Below are 10,244 nucleotides of genomic sequence, written 5' to 3' on the forward strand. Positions count from 1 at the left end.
CAGCCAGTGGATATGGTCTGTTTGGATTTCCAGTAGGCCTTTGACAAGGTGCCGCACAGGTCACTGCTAAATCAGATAACAGCCCATTGTGTTAGGAGCAAGGTACTGGCATGAATAAAGGATTGGCTGACTGGCAGATGGTAGACAATGGAGATAAAGGGATTTTTTCAGGATAGCAGCTGGTGACTAGTGGATTTCCACAGGAGTCAGTGCTGGGACCACAACTACTCACGTTATACATTAACCATCTGGACAAAGTGACTGAGGGCATTGTTGCTAAGTTTGCAGATGACACAAAGATAGGTGGAGGGACAGATACTAAGAGGAACAGCGAGGATGTAGAAGGACTTGGACAGGCTAGGAGAATGGGCAACGAAGTGGCAGGTGGAATACAATGTGGGAGAGTGTGAGGTTACATATTTTACTAGGAAGAATAGAGGCATGGACTATTTTCTGCATCGGGAAAAGGTTCAGAAATCTGGCACGCAAAGGGAACTGGGACTCCTAGTTCAGAATTCTCTTAAGGTTAACATACAGGGTTAGTTGACAGTTAGGAAAGCAAACATAATGTTGACATTCATTTCAAGGGGGCTAGAAAACAAGAGCAGAGATGTAATGGTAAGGTGGTTTCAGACTCTGGTCAGACCACATTTGGAATATTGTGAGTGGTTTTGGGCTCAATATCTAAGAAAAGATGTGCTGGCCTTGGAGGGGTCCAAAGGAAGTTTACAAGAATGATTCCAGGGGTAAAGGGCTTATCATATGAGCAGTAGTTGAGGATTCTGGTTCAGTACATGGTGAAGTTTATAAAAACAAAGGGTGATCATATTAAAACTTACAGAATACTGAGAAGCCTGGATGGAGTGGACATGGAGAAGATGTTTCCATTAGTATGAGAAAGTAGGACCTGAGGGCACAGTCTCAGAGTGAAGGGATAAGCCTTTAGAATTGAGATCAGGAGGAATTTCTTCAGCCAGAGGGTGGTAACTCTGAGGAACTCTTTGTGGCAGAAGGCTTAAGGCGAGGTGATGGCCTAATGGTATTATCACTGGACTACTAATCCAGAGATGTAGGTAATGTCCTGGGGACCTGGGTTCAAATCCTACCACAGCAGAGATAGGATTTAAATTCAATAACAAATCTGGCATTCAGCAGCTAATGATGACCATGAAACCATTGTTGATTGTCGAAAACATCCATCGTTCTCTATAAAATGTGCTACCATGGGGATTCAGCAGGGTCCCTAGGCACACCTCCCACCTAAATAACGACTGTCAAGCCAGCAGAAAATCTGCCCCAAATATGTGACAACCTGGCGAAGCTACAATACAGAAACTACTTACATGCCAAAACAGGTGCAGTGATAAATAGTGCCCAAGCAAAAGATCAGATCTAATCTTGCAGTCTTTCCACCTCCAATTGTGAATGGTGGTGGTCAAATAAACAAATCACTGGAAGTAGAGGCTTCACAAATATCCCCATCCTCAATGATGGAGGGGCCCAGCACATCAATACAAAAGATAAGGCTGAAACTTTCACAACAATCTTCAGAAGAACTGAGTGGATAATCAATCTTCGCCTTCTCCTGAGGTCCCCAGCATCACAGCTGACCAGTCTTCAGCCAATACGATTCAGCCTACACACATTAGATACTGCAAACCCTGTGCTCCATACCTAAATATGGCCTAGTTAAGCTGTTCCAGTACAGCTACAAAACTGTAATCTACCTGACAACATGGAAAATTGCCCAGGTATGTCCCAACTAGCCTCTATCATCAGTAATGAGCCACATAAGAAGATGGTCATGGGTTTTGGAGATAAGTCACTCAGCACCAGGACATCTCTGCAAGAGTTCCTGAGGGCAGTGTCCTAGCCCCAACCATCTTCAGTTGCTTCAATTACCTTCCCTCCATCATGAGGTCAGAAGTGGAGACGTTCTCCAAGGATTGTACAATGTTTAACACAATTCAAGACTCTTAGATAATGGCATAGAAGGTGTCATTAACAGTGCTATCAAGCAGCACAGCACCTCCTGAGTAATAACCTGCTCACTGATTGTCAGTTTGGGTTCCATCAGGTCTGCTCAGGTCCTGATTTCACAACAGCCTTGGTTCAAACCTGGAAAGAAGAGCTTAACTCCAGAGGTGAGGTGACTGCCAGCAACATCCACACCCTATGAATAAATAAAAACAACAGTCAGCAAGCAGTGGAGCGGGTTGTAGCTACTGATTGTCTGACCCTTTTTCTGCCCTGGTGTCTGTGGAGAGACAGCATGCAATGTCCACTAATACTCTTGATGCTTTTAGAGAGAGGTGGGCACTGTAGAGGGTGGATGGCTTTACTGCCCTCTTCTTACTCCATTTTGATTTAGCTTCTCTCCCTGATGGTCTGTGTTACCCTTAATGGGCTTTGCATGTAAATTAATCAATCAGAAAACATTGGAGGATTCAGTGGTGGTGGTTGACAGATGAAAAATACCATGGGTAATTTGGTGATGGAAAACAAAACATTTGGTTGTATGTAAGAGCATTTCCGGATAAAAATTACAAAAAAAGACAATAAAAGAACAGTATATTTCCAGAAACTATCTGTTGGCATTGTCTTTTACTTCTTGAAAACTTTGCCGAGCCATCTAAGATTCAGGGAATAAGTCCTTGGTTTGTTTGGCTCCTTATTTAGTGGATAGTTAGTGGGGTGTTTTTGTGGCATGAACAATGAACATTGCTGCACAGCTGCAAATAAGAGTTGAATGTGCAATTATGACAAGCTGCTAAGTTGCAGCAACATCTGAATGTCTTCATCTTCGTTGATATGTTGAAACAAGTAATTGAAAGAAATAGGGCAAGACTGGTATGAAAGGAGAGATTACAGGAGGCTGGCCATGAGCCAAAGGTCTATAAAGTGTCTGGACTCTGTGTTTGGAAACAGCAGGCAACAAAGTGTGAGCAAGACATGAGTCACAGCTTAGAAGCTAATACAAGGACATTTATTGATTCATTTCACTCATGAGTCTCTTGAACGTCAATTCTGAGAAAATCAAGACAGATAACTGTTGATGAAACATGTTTTTTTTAGTAAATTGAAGCACACTGTCAGAAGCAGAACAGTTCATTTAACAGATTGTCAGCACACTTCCATAGTGTTCAGCAGAGATGTTTTGTAGAACAGTTAGACTGCAAAACCCTCCAAAGCTGTTCTCCTGGCGCTGGCAGTGAGTATATCAGTCTATGATTGCGGATGGTTTAAAAGCTCAAAGCTGTTTTCAAAAGACTGCATTTGTTTCATTCATTTTATATGAATATTTATCATGTGGTAAATATATGTGATACGATCACCACAAGTTTGATGAACAGGATAGTTCTAATTAGATTGCGTTATGTCAAACGAAATAGCTTATATAGTTGCCAGAAAAAGTGGTAAATCTGAAGATTGGGAGAAATTTCAAATCCAACAGGCAAAGGAACAGACTAGCAAGAAAACATATTGGGTCATTATTGGCAGAGACAGGAGAATTTATAATGGACAAGAAAGAAATGGCAAATAAACTATCAGTTTATGCCCCAGAGCGTTGAAGGAGGTGTCTGGAGAGATAATGTGGTGTTGGAAAATATCGTTGACAATTTTTTTCAAAATTCTACAGATTCCTGTAGATTAGAAAATATTAAATGTAAGCCCATTATTTAAGAAAGGAAGGAGAAAGAAAATGGGGGATTGCAGATGTGTTAGTTTGACCTCAGTATAGGAAAAAAATGTCACAGTTTGTTATAAAGGATGTGATAACTAGACCCTTAGAAAATATTGATATGACTGAGCAGAGTAAACATGGATTTATGAAACAGAAATCACATTTGACAAAACTATTGGAGTTTTTGAGGATGATGCTTATAGCATAAACAAAAGAGAACTGTTGAATGTGTTGTGTTCGGAATTTCAGAACGCTTTTGATAAGGTCTCAAACAGGAAGTTAGTAAACAAAGTTAGAGCACATCAGATTGGGGGTAATATATACAGGTGCGAATTGTGAACTGTTTAAAGGTCATAAAACAGAGGGTAGGAATAAATAGATCATTATCAGGATGGCTGGCTGTTACCATTGAGAAACTACATGGTCAATACTGGGGCCACAGTTGTTCACAGTCTATATAAATGATTTGGATATAGGGATAAAATGTAATATTTCCAAACATATTGATTGAATAAACCTAGGTGGGAATGTAAGTTGGGAGAACAATGCAGAGATTTCAACGGGATTTGGACATGTTAACTGAATGTGCAAGAAAACAACAGAAAGAATATAATGTGAATAAGTGTGAATTGATTCACTTGTAACAGCAACAGAAAGACAGTTTTTTTTATGGTGACAGGTTGGGAAGTGTTGATGTCTAAAGGACACTGGATGCCCTGGTTAATGACTGGTACAACAAACAGTTAGTAAGCCACATGATATTTTGGCCTTCAATGCAATAGAATTTGAGTACAGAACTAATGATGTCTTGGTACAATTGTATAGAGGCTTGGTAAGACTGTAGCTGGAGTATTGTGTACAGGTTTAGCCTCTTTATCTAAGAAAGGATATATTTGTCATACAGACAGTGCAACAAAGGTTCACCAGGTTGATCCTAGGATGGCAAAGTGAGGAGAAATTGAGGGGACTGGGCTTGTATTCTGTGGAGTTTTGAAGAATGTGAGATGATCTCATCAAAATTTATAATTTTCTTCAACAGCATGACAGGATGGTGTAGATGGGATGTTTACTCTGGCAAGTGACTCTAAAACCAGGGGATCCCCATAGTTTAAAACTAAAGTGAAGGCCATTTAAACCTGAGATGAGGAGGAATGTCTTCACTCAGATGGCAGGTCTTTGGAATTCCTTACTTCAGAGAGGGACGTAGGAACTCAATAATTGAGCAAGAAAGAAATAAATAGGCTTTTGGAGACGAATTACATCAAGGGATGTGAACATAGCACAGGAAGTGGCATTGAGTTAGATAATAAACCATGACCTAATTGAGTTGCTGAGCAGGCTTGATGGCCTAAATGACCTTCTTCTATTCCTACATTGCAGTGACTACCAAAGTCTAACCAAGGCTCTGTTTAAAATAATTTCACTGTTTTTGAGTTAAATGGCAAGGTTTTGGGAGGCCTGGTTCAAAAAGCTGGCGTAAGAGTTATAGGGGTTATGATCTTGGGGTTAGAGGGCCTCTGATAGTCCCAGGGAACCCATAGCAGAAAAGCTTCCAGGTTTATCCACTTTGTAGCAAATAAAAAGGCAGATTATTGTCTGAATGGGTGATAGGCTAGGAAAGAGGGAGGCACAATGAGTACTGGGTGTCCTACTACACCAGTTAGTGAGGTCAAATAGGCAGGTGTAGCAGGTGGTGAAGAAGGCAGATGCTATGTGGGCCTTCATAGTGAGAGAGTTCAAGTCTTGCTGCAATTTTACAGGGCCTTGGTGAGACCACACCTAGAGTATTGTGTGCAGTTTTTATCTTCAATCCGAGGAAGAATGTTTTAGCTACGGAGGGGGTATAATCGGGGAAAAAGGGAATACAGACTGATTGCTGGATTGGGAGGACTACGTATGCAGAGAGACTAAATTGTTTAGGAATATATTCCCTGTAATTTAGAAGAATGAAGGGAATCTCACAGAAACCTTTAAAATTCCAAAGGACTAGGCGGTGCAAATGTAGGAAGGAGTTCCCTAGGAGTCCAGAACCCAGGGTCACAGTCTTAAGGATATGGAATAGGTCATTTAGGACTGAGATGAGGACGAACTTCTTTACCCATAGAATTCTCTACCACAGGAATCATTGATTCCAAAACATTAAATATTTTTAAGAAGGAATTAGATATAAATCTTAGGGCTAAAGGGATCAAAAAGTAAGAAGAGCAAGCATTAACAGGGCACCGATGTGGATAATCAGGCAGCTTCAAACCCATTAGCTGGGGACAGTGTGTGGTATCCTGATTGTACCAATCAAAAACCTGACACTTGTCTATATTGAAATTAGTTAGCCTATACTGCAATCTTATTCACGCCTTCTTGTCTATTGTCACATTCTTCCTCAGTATAAACTAAATACCCATACTCACCCCTCAAAACTACAGGTTTTGACATTGTACATATGATTCCCAACTCAAATGATTTCCGTTAGCTGTGATCAAAAGAAGTGTCAGCACTGATCCCTGTGAAACATCTATTTCAGTCTGCGAGAGCCCATACTCTCTGCTTTCTGTTATGTAGCCAGATTATTATCTATTCTGCTATTTCCTCCTGACTCTATAAGCTTTGGCCTTAAACACGAGTCTCCTGTTTAAACTATAAATGTTCCTTTACAACTCTGCTCCCACCTACATGAGTTACTGTGCCTCCTAACTTAGTGTGGTCAGCACACTTGAATATTAGGATCTCTATTCCTTCATTATAGTCATTTATAATTATAGTAAAAAGCTGAGGTGGCATTCCAGATTCTTGGGTACACAGTAGTCACAGCATGCCAATCTGAGTCCATATCCATTTTTCCTCCTCTCCCTCATCTATCTCCTAACAAATGTCTTACCCATGTCAATAGGTGCCTCCAATTTCATCCCTTCTCATTTTTGTCAATTTTCCTTTCTTTGGAACAGTGCTAATTGCCTTTTCAAGATCCATAAGGTACTTCCTTAAATATTAGTAATCTCTCCAAAACATTTAGCTAGGATCATCAGACAAGGCTTATCTTACCCTTAACAAATTCATCTTGGCTCTCTGTGAACATTTCATAATTGTTCAAACACATAACCTCTCTGCACTTAACAAGTGAACACAAAAATTCGGAGCATGATTAAGCCATGAAGCCCCTTGAGCCTGCTCTGCCATTCAATGTGGTCATGCTTGATCTCATTTCCAATTTCCTGCCTTTTCCCTTATTAGTATCCAATACACTGTCAATCTCTGTCCTGAAAATACTCAATGGCACAGCATCTACAGTCTTCGAGGACAGACAGAACTAAAGACACACGATCCTATAAGTGAAGAAATTTGTTCTCCCCTTTGTCCTGAATGATTGACTCTGAGACTCACTGTTCATTTTTGACTTACTGTTCAGGAGAATCATCTCTGAACATTGTAAGACTTCTACAAATTTTTATATGTTTCTGTAAGACCACCTCCCATTCTAAACTCCAGAGATTATAGGCCTACTCTAGCTAAACTCTCCTCATATTGCAACCCTCCCATCTCAGAATCAATGTAGTGAACCTATGATGCGAACTCTTGGGGATAAGTATATTCTCCTTGAGGTAAGGAGAACAAAACTATATCCCAGGTTTGGTATCACCAAAGCTTTATATGCTTGCAGCAAGACTTCCTTCCTCTTGTAGTTCAATCCCATTCCAATAAAAAAAACAGACTATTTACTTTCTTAATTGCTTGCTACATCTGTATGTTAACTTCTTATAATTCATGTGCAAGGACACTCAAATCCCTTACAAACAAGTATCAGCCTGTCACCATTTTAAAAAATATCCTGCTTCTCAATTCTTCCTACTAAAGTGGATCACATTACATTTCTCCACATTAGGTTCCATTTCTTACTTCTTACCCACTCACTTAGCCTGTGCATATGTCATTGCAGCCTCTGAGCGTCTATCTTAGAACTTACTTTCTGACTTAGATTTGTACAAGAGCATTCTTGGATACATTGCATTCAGTCCTCTCACGTACGTCATTGATATGAGGTTCTAGCACTGATCTTCGCAACATTCCACTAGTTACAATCTGCCAATCTGAAAATGACCCATTGATTCCTAATTTCTGCTTCCTCTCTATTAATGAATCCTCACTCCAAAATGATGTATTATCCCAATCCCACAAACTCTAATCTTGCATAAAAGCCTCTTATTTAGCACTTAATGGAAACATAGAAGTATAGAATATTTTTGGCGCAAAGGAGTCTGAAAAGCCTTGGGTATGTTTTGGGGAATATTTTGATGTATTTGCTGGAAAGTATTGTTGTATCCTTGTCAGGAGTAGGTGACCTTTAACAAGTCTGTAATTGCTGTGGGGGCCACAGGGACAGTGCCACTGGAACACCACAGCGAGATGGAGCATAGGCTGCAAGGAGGCAAGCTCCTCACAATGCCCTCTGACAACCAAAGGTTAAAGTCCTCCATCCAGCTTCACAGAGACAGTAAGCTGTCTGCCAGACCAATGTCTCAGTGTCCATTCAGTCATCTCTTGTATATATCTCTTTGATGCCCCCAGCTACGCTCTTAGCAGCAGAACTCATCTGCAACCTTGCCCTCTGACTAATGAAGCCTTCTTTAACCCTCGCCTGGCTGCATCACGTACCACCCCATCAACCTCCGGATCTAACACATCATCCTCCGACACTTCCGCCATCTGCAATCTGACTCCACTACCAAAGACATTTTTCCCTCCCCACCCTTATGTTCTTTCCAGAGGAACCACTCTCTCCATGACTCCCTTGTCCATTCCACTCTCCCCACCAGCCCCACCACCCCCGGTACTTTTCCCTGCAATCGCAGGAAGTGCTACACCTGCCCCTACACCTCCCCCCTCACCCCCATCCCAGACCCTAAGAAGACCTTCCACATCAAACAGATGTTCACCTGCACATCTGCTAATGTGGTATACTGTATCCGCTGTTCCCGTTGTGGCCTCCTCTACATAGGGGAAACCAAGTGGACGCTTGGGGACCGCTTTGCAGAACACCTACGCTCGGTTCGCAACAAACAACCGCACCTCCCAGTCACGAACCATTTCAACTCCCCCTCCCATTCCTTAGACGACATGTCCATCCTGGGCCTCCTGCATTGCCACAATGATGCCACCCGAAGGCTGGAGGAACAGCATCTCATATTCCGCTTGGGATACCTGCAGCCCAATGGTATCAATGTGGACTTCACAAGCTTCAAAATCTCCCCTCCCCCGACCACATCCCAAAACCAGCCCAGCTCGTCCCCGCCTCCCTAACCTGTCCTCCCACCTATCCAATCCTTCTACCTCAAGCCCCATCCCCACCTCCTACCCACTAGCCTCATCCCGCCTCCTTGACCTGTCCGTCCTCCCTGGACCAACCTATCCCCTCCCTACCTCCCCACCTACATTCACCTTCACTGGCTCCAACCCCACCTCTTTGACCTGTCTGTCTCTTCTCCACCTGTCTTCTCCTTTATCCATCTTCTATCCGCCTCCCCCTCTCTCCCTATTTATTTCAGAATCCCCTTCCCTTCCCCCATTTCTGAAGAAGGGTCTAGGCCCGAAATGTCAGCTTTCCTGCTCCTCTGATGCTGCTTGGCCTGCTGTGTTCATCCAGCTCTACACCTTGTCATCTCAGATTCTCCAGCATCAGCAGTTCCTACTATCTCTCTCATAATAGGATGAGGTTGTTTATGGAGTTAAGAAACCCATAAAGCAGGAAGATATCATCATCCTCAACATTCTCAGTCAGTTTAGATTCTATGAGCTGGGAAACAACTGCTTCCATGATGCCTCAGACTATAGAGTTAGGTGGTTGCTGGTATCCTTGTCCCCTGCCAGTTCTGTTCCTTTCTCTTTTAATGTGTGTCACACTGTCCTGCAAGAAAGAGGCAGAGCATCAGTGTTTGTGTAGTACTGTGTTGGAGTGAATAGCTGAATAGGTGCAGGAGGCAAGAAGATTGATGTTAGGCTGTCAGCATTGATAGGTGCATGCAGGTGAGGTGATGGATCTTAGCTTCTTATCAAGCTCTATGTTGGACCTCTGATGAAGGTGAAGGGGACCAGTGCCAGAAACAGCATCAGCAACAGCCTTCCCTTCAGCCAACATCAGCGACAAACAGAGACCTCCAATTCACAAGTGGCACTACCGCAACATAGCTTGTACAGTAAGAAAGTTAACTTTCTGAACATTACAAGCATCAGCACCTCAGGAAGATCAGACTTTCATGTGAGATCATTGCTGATATTTGCAAACCTCTGGGAACAACCCACCTGTCAAGTGGAACATCCGCTGTGGACAAGGCCAATGCTTCTTTGTCCCCCTGCTCCTTCCAGGGCCACCTGCAGGATTTCATAATAAGTACATCTGTCCAATGCCCAATACTGCCTTTGCCCCTGAATTGGGCCATTTATACCCTCTTTGTACCTGAAGTGAGCCATCAAAAACTAAGAGCACTGAGATTTGCTATTCTGCCTGGATGTCCAAGATAAGTGGATTTGCTCCCAGAAGGCAATGAAGGTGTCTTCAGAACAGCAACTG

Source organism: Rhincodon typus, chromosome 4 (assembly GCF_021869965.1).
Source record: "Rhincodon typus isolate 14 chromosome 4, sRhiTyp1.1, whole genome shotgun sequence".
In the NCBI taxonomy this organism is placed as follows: Eukaryota; Metazoa; Chordata; class Chondrichthyes; order Orectolobiformes; family Rhincodontidae; genus Rhincodon; species Rhincodon typus.